The 11,577-nt window shown below is 35.3% G+C and overlaps 1 pseudogene across 1 annotated transcript; it reads left to right on the forward strand.

Moving 5' to 3' along the window:
* The first annotated feature begins 2,146 nt into the window (after positions 1–2,146).
* On the forward strand, positions 2,147–11,256 carry LOC143595928 (putative F-box/LRR-repeat protein At4g15060; annotated as a pseudogene). Its single transcript, XR_013146615.1, has 6 exons — positions 2,147–3,139; positions 3,219–3,377; positions 3,466–3,729; positions 10,145–10,774; positions 10,853–10,960; positions 11,047–11,256. The product of XR_013146615.1 is annotated as a putative F-box/LRR-repeat protein At4g15060 (transcript).
* Positions 11,257–11,577: the final 321 nt, after the last annotated feature.

The following is an 11,577-nucleotide window of genomic DNA, read 5'->3' on the forward strand; positions in this document are numbered from 1 at the left end:
CCAACAAATTGAAACAACAAGTAACTATTTGAGCGGAATTTGTTAGGTATGTTTTTTGTTTTTCGTTAATATGATCTTTACACTAATTGATTAGTTTCATGAACAGTTACTCAAACTCAATGGTTCCTTAATTCAGTAGCATTTGTTATGTGTAAATTAGGAATTTACACAAGTTGATTGAGCCGCTCGTAAGCTACTCGAATCGAGACGAGCTCAAGTCCAAGCTTAATATATCAAGTTAAAGTAGGCCTGCGAGCCTAAACGAATCTTTGATTTATATATTAATGTCCCGCCATGTTAGCAAAAGGGGTATTAATGCCCATCCATAAAAGATCCGTAGTTGAGGGGCTTTATTACTCTCTCCATGTCATCACAAATATTAATTTTTTATATAATAAAATGAAGACAGGAAATATAATTTTTTTATCTTTATTTAAAACCAGTTACAAGGACAAAAAAATATTTTCCTTTTTTTTAATAAACACCTATGTGTTTGTTGAAATTTATACCAGTATGTTCTATTAAAAATGGCGGTGAAACCGAACCCGATGGGAATACCCGAAACCCGACATAATTGGGACGGGTAATACCCGTCCCATTAGGGTATGGGACGAGTTTGGGATTAGTTTAAAAATTTTTCGCGGGTCTGGGACGGGTTTGGGATTTCTAATATACCCGATCACCCGACCCGATTACCCGACAACGTTGTCCCATTTATCCGATTATATACCCGATTAACCCGACACACATACACACACACACATATAGATATATATATATATTAACAATACATTAAAAAAATGGTATATTATATTTTAAATATACGATAATAATATCAATCCATTAATGAATGTTTGACCTTTCATCTACTATCTTTCACTGGAAGTTCTAAATGGTAATTACCAAATACAAAATCTCCTTGGCCGCCCAACTCCTCAACATTCGTTACCATTGATGGTTTTACGGTGTGAAGTTCAATATTCCAACAACTCACATGTCAAGTTTTGACTAAGATAATAATTTTTGGTAACGTTTATGGTTATCATTCTTTGTAATCTATTAGTGATATTTTGTTAAAAACCCAATCGAAACCCGACGAGTTTTGCGTCGGGTATACCCGACGGGTATTTTTAATAAATAAATATGAAACCCGAAACCCGATGGGTATCCCCGAAACCCGACGGGTAATTACCCGATAAATACCCGACGGGTCTGGGACATGATTTTATAATCGGATTCGTATCCTTAGACCCGTCCCAGACCTGACCCATTGCCATCCCTATTTTTAAACTGTTTAAAAGCAATAAAATTGATAAAATAAATAAAACTCCCTATGCTTGTAAGTTGTAACCCTAACCCCATTTCACATTTTTTCTACTGGTTCGTTGGTTGCTGCTTCTGCAGGTATACTTTTCAATCAACATAACCCATTTCACTTTTGTCTCATTTCATGATATTATTATATCTTGTAATTCTTGTTACCTAATTGTTTTTTTTTTTCAAAGAGTTAAATTATATTAAAAATAGTTCCAATCACAATAAAGAGGCAGGTAAGCGGGCAACAAGCTGCGCCGCCACCCCCTTTTGAATGGCAAAACCGATTCTACTGAAAACAAAGTTATCGTTCTTCGGCGTCGATGAGTTACTGTGCACGACCCGCTGAACTCTTTTTAGAAACGCAACGGCATCGGGGGCAAGAGACCCAAATGTGTCAAAAGCAAAAGGAATGAAGGCGTGTTGATTCTCCACACACGCCTTCTCGTGCTTAGCAATTTTTCCTGCTTCTGCCTTTAGCACGGCATGCCTAGCAACAAACCCAGTGTCCCCAAGCCCGACAAGAGGGGACACCCCAGTAAGGTCCACACAAGCATGTTTCCCCCCGCCCATCCAAACACAAGAATGTCCGCTGGTCGGAGAGTAGACCTTCCTTCACGTGGATCCGACAAGAAATTCACAGGAGCCTCTTTTCTTGCCGAGATTCCCGCCCGTTTTAACACATCACAAAGGACATCTCTGACCAAATCATGTCTATATTTGAACCCAGGGAGTTCTTTGCAATGGATCGCGTGTTCACCAAAATTATCTAAACAAACCTTACGACAGACCGGGCATGGCTCATCAACTGGGAACAGTGGGATCATAATTGTTTCAGTTTCATTTAACATGATTTGATTATTGATACTCTCTTTGTATGAATCTTGAAGATTTACTAGGTTATAAAAAAAAAAAGATTCATCAATTTGGTTACTTGTTGCATTTGGTGGATACAAGTGCTTTAATCAAGATTTACATTATAATGCTACTGGAAGTGTTTTTTGTTTATGATTTTCTATACATTTGTAGATTTTAGGACTTGTGTGTGTATACTATCATCTTAAAAGGGTATTTTAAGATGGATAGAATCAGCAAGCTTCCTCCAGGCATAATATAAACCGTCTTATGTCGCCTACCGATTCAAGAGGCAGCAAGGACAAGTATCCTCTCTAGGGAATGGAGGTACCGTTGGATCAAAATCCCGAAACTTGCCTTTATTGAGAGTAACTTTGAAGTAGCGGCTGAGCTTTCTGATTTGGAGGACCCAAGTAACACGAAAGAAATGCCCAAAAGATGTAAACTTTTCTATTCGATATATCAAGTTCTGTTAATGCACCAAGGTCCTATACATGAGTTCACCCTTTGTATGGAAGCAGAGATTGACCATATAATACATCGTTTGTCAAAGATGAATACGGTCAAGAAGTTATCACTCAACTTAGAGGGGAGGTTCATGTTACCCTCATCCCTTTTCTCGTTACATCAATTAACAGATTTGTATCTTAGTGGTTGTGCTCTTAACCATCAGCTATCATTTAGTGGATTTGGTAGCCTTACAACCTTATCTCTGCATGCAATTTGGACCTCTACCAAAGCGCTTTTGCGTCTTTTATCCGGTTGTCCATCACTTAAGGCATTGACTCTGATAAGTTCATACTAAAATAGAATGTCAAATGCATGTCTTTTGTAACTTTGTTGAATATTGTAATTTTTGCAGCATGGTACCGGGACAGGTATCAGTGTTAGTGAAGATTTAACCATTGCTGATTTCTTCAAGTGTTTACCTATCATTGAGCATCTGAGTATTTGGTTTCCCATTGTTTTGGTAATTTTTTTCACATTATGGTATATACTTTAGTCTTCTTATAACTTATTGCTAATCGTTGTTCTGTCTATGGTTCAAGGGTTTTCATCCAAACAGGTCTCCCATGAAGCTTCCAACAACATTGGTCCACCTGAAAAGCTTAATTCTATTTGGTCTATGTTTTAGTCACAAATATGGGTTACCTTTTCTTGTTACTTTGATTAGAAGCTCCCCAAGCTTGGAGAACCTTACACTACCGGTAAATAACAATAATTTATCTGGCACTTAATTTACTTATTTTGATTCTAATATGAAAATACACTAACACAAGACACTTAATCATGTAGTTGTTTGACCGAAGTTATCTTAACCAACATGAGATGGGCTCCTTTACACTCAAAGATTATTCAGATATTATGTTGGAGCATCTGCTTGAATTTGTTGTTGTACCTTTTAGCAACGAGGCGAATGAGTTGGATTTTGTGAAGCTTGTCTTGGCGAAGTCACCCGTACTAAAGAAAGTGCTGATACGCCTATCGAATCAATTTGCTAATGATGAAGAGTTGCAGATTTCAAGAATCCTTTTAAGCTCCCCATGTGCCTCACCTGAGGTAAAAGTCACTTTCAGTTAGTCAAAATTCAATTAGTCGTAACACTTGGAGGTTTTGTTGGTTGTTTAGTGACATGAAGAAATTTGTTTGGATCTGTTATGTTATGGTATTTTGAGAAGCTTGATCTTTTGCTACTAAAATTTGTTAAAATGTTATCAGGTTTAGTTCATTGGGAATGAGATATGTGATTATTTGCTTTGTATATTTTCTAAAATAGTTATGTTTATTTTTTTTACAAAATTCATAAATATATTTTGTAAATTATATTAAACAATATTAAAATGATTATATAGTTTAATTATTGAAAATAAATGTGAAGTTGGTGATGTGACAGTTTTTTAGTGTTCATCACTAGAGAGTAATTTGATGTTTTTGAAAGATGTATGTTCTTTACAATGTGTCGGCTAAATAGACATGTTTTTAGTTGTTCATTTTCCGGATGCTCTTAGAGCAAGTGGTATACATAAGTGGTCAAGTAATCCTGTGTGGCACCTCACTCGGTGAGAAAACCACCCCTCTCACGTGAGGGGTGTGAGCGTGAGAGGCGTGACCCATTTGTGTGAGAAAACTTACAGGGAGAGAGAAGGTGAAGATGACTTGTGATTGGGTGTGAGCTAAGTGAACAAGGTGAACGCCATCTCTCTCCAAGTGAAGAGCGTGAGTTGCCTCATCTTTCAAAGGAATTAAAATGACAAAAAAAAAATAATAATAAATGAAACCATGTATACTAAATCCGAGAAAAGAAGGTGTTTCTCAATTGAATCCGAAGATTTCTCTAAATCCACAAGAACGAAACCATAATTAACTCTTTGATTGGAGATGGAATTTTAAGGAAGATATTTTGAAACTTGATTTTAGCTATATGTTGATGCTTTTATGGCTAATCCCATTATGTAGCTCACGGTTTTTTTTTTAATGAATTGTAACATGTAATAAGTTGAATATACCACAAAATAAACACTAAAATCTTAAAATATATTCAAGAGTAGACTAAAGTAGCTTTCAATATGTGTAAAAGGAGAAAGAAAAGTGTATATTTTATGCAAATGTCACATTTTTATATTTTATTTTAGGAATATACATATTTTAGTTAAGGAGTTTTCTAATAAGTGCGCTAAGAGCACACATAAAAGTGCATTTAATGCACTTCAGAAATTGAAAAAGGTAACAAGATTCTTCTTGAAAAATGCATATTTTTAATTCCCGAGAAAAATTTTGTTACCTTTTTTAATTTTCGATGTGTAATAAATGCAATTTTATTTATGTTCTTAAAGCGCATGTTAAAAAATCCCTTTAATTAAACTATTAACGAGTTTCTAGAGAGGATAGAATAATACGGAGTACTACTTTTAAATGAGAAACAAGTCTTATAAACGGGTCCAACTCTAATCGGGCTGATTAGGATTGGCTTTGGAACACTGGGCCGAGCATTTGCTTTTCTTTATTATGATTTTGACATTTTTATAATAAAATTTCTAACAAAAAATAATAAAACAAAATATAGACGTTTGTCCTAAGGGGGGAGGGGGTGGTGCAAAGCTCCTCACACACCACCTCCAATGGTGGTGTGTCAGATCACCAATCCCAAATCCATCACATGTGATGGATTTTTACTAGAGGTGATGGTGTGGTGTGATGCATTTTTTTTAAATACTAAAAAATAAAAATAAAACAATATTACATTAAATAAAAAATAAAATAAGATTACAATAAATAAAGACAACTAAATTAAAAAAACCGACAAAAAAAAACCTACGGCCCTTCCCAACCCCACCTTTCGCATATCTCGCGTTTGCGTTGAAGTATGATTGATTTAAAGGGTTCCTTAAGATGATCTTGCGGTTGTAGGAGGAAAGTTAGATCAGCGTTTTTTTGGTTTTCATTCAAAAGGTTGACATACGTCTCCTCACGTTTTATTTTTAAAATATGAGCCTGTTTCTTTCGCTCATTCGTCTCGGCCATTTCCATCATCTTAGCCGACTTGTATTCGGCGAAGTTTTCGGCCACCGCTTCCTTTCCAAGTCTTAACGATTCCCCACTTTTGTTGCGATTCGGCCGTGTGGGTGTGAGTATGTCTTCGTCGGGATTGTCTTCGGGTTGCTCGTTCAAGTTCACGCTCGGCATGTTGCATGACAAGCCGCCGGTAGACGTTGTGTAGTCCCCGGACTCGGAAGTTTTTGATCTTTTTGAAGAAGATCCTTTCTTCCTTGGAGCCGTTGGTCCGTTCAAATCGACCAAGGGAATCGGTTCCCACTTTCGCGTGATGTCTCGCAATCTCCCACGCTTCCAAGTGAGGAAAATCCTTACATTTGAAAACTCTGACATATTCGGCCAAAGTGTCCTTTATGATAGTCGTCTCGCTCGCTCCGCTTTGTGGAGTTTGAGACTACAAAACATTTAGAAAATATATATATATCAAATTGTAAAAATAAAGTAATAGATTATAAAATAAATAAACTAAAATAGTTACCTTTTGGATGTAACAAGCATTAAATTTTGACATTTTTTATTCAAATCTCCCCACTTGCCAATCATTTGATCCTAGTTTTGTTCGGTTGCGCCGGGAAGTTGCGAGAAATGGTCTTTAATACGTCTCCATAACGCTTCTTTTCTTTGATGGTTTGAGTGTTTTTTTGATTCGGAGCAATGTAAATAAGCCTTGGTTAAGGCGACCTCCTCATCGGGCAACCAACGCCTAACACTTTTTTGATGCGTCTCTTCATCCGTGGGTTTATCTTCATCCAAAGTTTGCACTTCATGACGAAAAGCACTTGCAAATTGATGTATAACCTCGTTATCGTATAGTTGTTCGACGGACATTTGAGACGGTTGAGATCCAAACATTTGAAAAGCATTATTTGGATAATTTTGGGTAGAAAAAGGAGGAATAAAAAGTTGGTTTTGATACGATTGGTTTTGGGACGGTTGATAATAACGTTGTTGTTGGGAAGGTTGTTGTTGGTTTTAGGACGGTTGAAAATGTTGTGGATAATAAGGTTGTTGTTGGGAAGGTAGTTGTTGGAATGGTTGGGTTGTGTCGGGTTCGTCTTGTAACCGAAATCTCATCGGTTCGCCTAGATTTTGTCGAACCTTTGGTCGGGTTTGGGTTTTCTTTGAACCCGACCCACGTTTCTTAGAACCCTCCATTTGATATGTTAAAATGGTGTGTGTAGTAGAAGATTTTGAGTTGGATTTGAGTTGAGTTTGAGTTGGATTTGTGTATGTTTTGAAGATATGTTTTAGTTATTTATATAGGTAAAATAAGTTTTTTTTTTATTTTTAAACCCTCCAACGGCTCCCTCCCATTCCCAATGGATACATCTCCTCGATAAACACTCATCACTTGCGTGATGGCTATCACGCAACCATCCCCCATCACGCGTGACCATTGACCGGCGACGGTGTTCACTTAGCCATCACGTGATGGGAGCCTCCTCACGCAGTGCCCCGCCCCCCTCTATTAATGATATTATTGAAGTCAATGAAATAATTTATAGATTTTTTATTTTTCTATTTCTAAATCATTTTTATGGGTTTCAATATAATATTATAGATTTGACTAAATAATCATCTTTCTGGGTCACGTAAACGTAGCCCATGGTGTTACTTAAGTTACATATACGTCACCCAATGCTTAAAATGATGTTTTGGTAAAAATGTATAATATTACATTAACAATCTTATAAATAAAATGAAATAAAAAAATAATTATTAGCATTTAATTGGTTAAAATTGGTATTTTTAGTGGTTCTTTTATTTTCGCCAAACTTGTGGTTTTTCTCTTCATCTTTTCCCTATTATTAAAAAAATACTAATTACCATAAAAAATATATACATAATAAGATATCAATAAATAACTATTTACAGAGAATACTAAAAAATAGGCGGCTAATGGGATGTTTGTTTAGCCACCCATACCAATTTAATTTATTGTTATTGAACCAAATAGACTAACATACATGTTGTTGGCTAAAAAATCAAATATTTATTTTATTTTTTTTTATCAAACTTGATATTTTGGAAATTTCCCACTCTTTGTTATTCTTTTTCTTTTTTTTTTTAAATCCAAAACCATTCTATTTAGTGAAATGTTAGCTAGTGGTCAGTGTTAATTGATAAACGACTTCAACTAAATGAAAAAGCAGCCCACATCAGAGCATTCACGATGGGTTTTTTAAAATTATATTTTTGCTTTTCTTATATTCCACATCCTTATCTTTATATTTTCTCTATCCTCTACTCACAATCACTTTACAGTTTTACAGCCTTAATGGCATGATTTGAACCCTAAACCCAGTCCGGTTTATTACTGTTATTTGGTTACTGCTGTAACAACTTGAATTTTAAATTACTGCTTTTCAATGTTCGGGAAATATTATCGCGTTTATCGATAAACTAATTATTATAATATTATGATTACTTATTTAAAATATATATATACAACTTTCTTGTTTTGGCAAAAATGACCAAAACTAAAACTTTTACCCAACTTTGTTTCCACACCATAACTTTAGGGATCTATTTGCAAAGTCTGATTTAATAATATATATTATATTAATCCAACCCAAACCCATAACCGTAATCATGTATTTGACCTAGACCGTTTACCCATTTTGTTTCTTGGACCTTAATTCACGCTCTATTATGGGAATTTATCTAGGCAATCACGTTAATCCTTATTTACAACCTCTACCGACGTGTTAATTTGGAATACAAGACATAATTGATTCGTATTAATATATCTATGGACCCGCTCGTTATCACGACATCAATATACCCTTTACAGTTCATCACAATCAAATTAAACGAGTATGAACCTTCATAATGATGCGGCGCACCTAACCCTACGTTTAATTGGCGTATAACAAACTGAAACTCATCAAACCGAGAGCGTTTTGGGCCGTCAGTCTACGTTGGCCGTTCACCGTCGATCGTGATATAATCTGGTAATTAGGTTATGTTTTATGATCTTTATAACCTATTAAACAATAGCCCTAACATTATTGATTTAAACATTAAGCATATTAACGAATTTGGGGATTAGGGTTCATAGGAATCATGGGTTAATGTGGATTGTTGTACTTAATTTACTTTTCTTATTTTTTAACCAACAGACTGTCTAGTCCAACTGGTTTGATTGCGTGGTGTTAGCGTTTGTGAGCCGGCCAGGGCGCAAGTTCGTGCCCCGGCCAGCGCACATCTTTTTGTTATTTTTTTTTCTTGTATTTTTATGTTTTATAAATTAAATATAATTAGTATTAATTATTAGATCAACATTATTATACTAAAACCGACATCTTAAAGTAATGTTTCTTGTCAAATCGCGTTAAAAACTTTTATATGAATTTGTTGAGCCCTTTCTTTATGGTTTGCTTTCTTTATGGTTGTTTGACTGTTATGTGCTATGGCTTATCTGTATATCTCACAGGAACAGTTTGCGCTTTTACTTATTATTATATAGTATCTCAAATCTGGTGTTATACTCACTCAACCTTGTGTTGACAAACTATATTATTTTCAACGCATATGCAGGTTATCGTGTGACGTGATTATCAAGATTGTTTGAAGCAACTTAGGATACATGTTAGAGAAAAGATATAAGAACTTAATTTTGAATGTTTAATGTAATGGTTTATTCATAACTTTGATATACATGAATATTTGTTTGAAAATATTAAATAGATATTAAAACTTATAATGTTGCTTGACAGTAACCTTTGAAAAGCTGTGAGCTATCAGTTCTTCCCGGCATTTCCGCCGTAGGTTGGGGTGTGACAACTGCTTCTTTCTGCGGCGGTTTGCTCATCAAACAACAATAACATGTACTTTGTTTTCACATCGATTACTTGTCATAAACAATATAACTATACAACGTTAGTTGTCGGTTTCGGTAATGTTTTGTTGATTGATACCATGAAAACATGTACTTTCATATCATCTATTAACCGTTATGTGGATTTACATTATTTCAAGATATACCAATCCTGTTATTTGTTTCATTTTTGGAGAGTGTGTATTGAAAAAAGATCAAAATAGTTGTTGTTATATACTTTCCAGGTGTGAATTTATAAATTTCGGGTTAAACAAGTCGGGTTTGTGTCAAGCCGTGAAAATTTGGAATGTGTTCGGGTTCATGTGTTTGACCCAATTTTCAGTTTTGGGTCGGGTTGACTTGCTAACCTGCGAGCCTGACTTGTTTCTCACCCCTGATTGTGAATGCCTATGATAATTTACCATAAGCACTAAAAATTTAATTAAAATTTACAGTATCATGCTTACTAAAAGTGTAAAGTACCTTTTTTTTTGGAGATTAAGTTAACAGGAAGCATCAAGTATTTCATTATTGCATTCCTATTTATAATTGATTGACAACTGCTATGTTCGGTTTCGAAGTTCATAACGTCGTATTTTGTAGCCTAGCCAACAAGAATATCTTAAGATGGATAGAATCAGCCAGCTTCCTCCGAGCATAATAGAAACCATCTTATGTATACTACCGATTTAAGAGGCAGCAAGGACAAGTATCCTCTCTAGAGAATGGAGGTACCATTGGACCACAATCCCTAAACTTGTGTTTAATGAGGATGCGTTTCAAGTATCGGGTGATGGGGCTGAGCTCTCTGTTTTGGAGCAAACATTTGACAAACCAAGTCATAGGAAAATAACGACCTTGAGGTGTAAACTTTTCTATGCTATATACCAAGTTATGTTAATGTACCATGGGGCAATCCATGAGTTCACCCTTTCTATGCATGTAGATGGTTCTTGTGTTGAGATTAACCATATAATACGTTATTTGTCGAAGAAAAATACTGTCAAGATATTAAAACTTGACCTGATTGGGAGCCCCTATAAGCTGCCGTTATCTCTCTTCTCGCAACATCAGTTAACGAATCTGTATTTAAGTCATTGTGCTCTTGACCGCCCACCCTCATCATATGTGTTTGGTAGCCTTACGACCTTAAATTTGCAAGACATACAAACCTGTAAAAAAGAGCTTCTGCTGCTTTTATCGAGTTGTCCGTTACTTAAGAGATTGACCATTGTAAGTTCATAATAATATTTAAATGTCAATCCTCATGGTCTTTCATAACTTGGCTACTAAATATTGTAATTCCTGCAGATGAGTGACTGTGGAACTATCGATGAGAGTGGAGATTCCACCATTGCTGATCTCGTCGAGCGTTTACCCGTCATTGAATATCTGTGTGTTTTGTTTTTCATCTTTGCGGTAATTCTATCCACATGGTATATACTTGATTCTACTTTGGTATGCTATTTAGATATTACTAATCTTTATTTTGTCTATGGTTCAAGTGTTTTCTTCCACTTTCAAAAGAGCTTCCAACAACAATGGTCCACTTGAAATACTTGTGTATGGAATACGTAGTTTTTAGTCACAAAAATGCGGTACCTTTTGTTTTACTTTGATTAGAAGCTCCCCAAACCTGGAGAAACTAAAGCTAGAGGTAAATAAATAAATTTATGTTGCATTCTTCTTGTTTTGATTCTTATGGCAAAATACACTCACACAACACATCGTGTTGATCGATATTTTAATATGTTTTTAAGCTAAATAAATGAAGTATGGAAGCTTCGCGAAGAGCGCAGGAAAATTGTGGCGTGTGTTTGAATGAATGTATTATTTATTTATTTATCGTAGAAAAGTTTACTTAAGTTAGTAGAGAAATAAAATAATAAAGATGGAAGGATAAGTAGGCTAATTAGATGAATTAATTATGGACCAAAAAGGAAAGATGAGCCTAAGGTCCATGGATATTTATTTTACATTTTTTTTTATTTTGGGAACGACCAACTAAGTAACGCCGGGTACTCCGTACGTGGCCC

The sequence above is a fragment of the Bidens hawaiensis genome, unplaced genomic scaffold (genome assembly GCF_021521415.1).
Source record: "Bidens hawaiensis isolate Kalapana, Puna unplaced genomic scaffold, B.hawaiensis_p1.1 tig00001721_1, whole genome shotgun sequence".
NCBI classification, from domain to species: Eukaryota; Viridiplantae; Streptophyta; class Magnoliopsida; order Asterales; family Asteraceae; genus Bidens; species Bidens hawaiensis.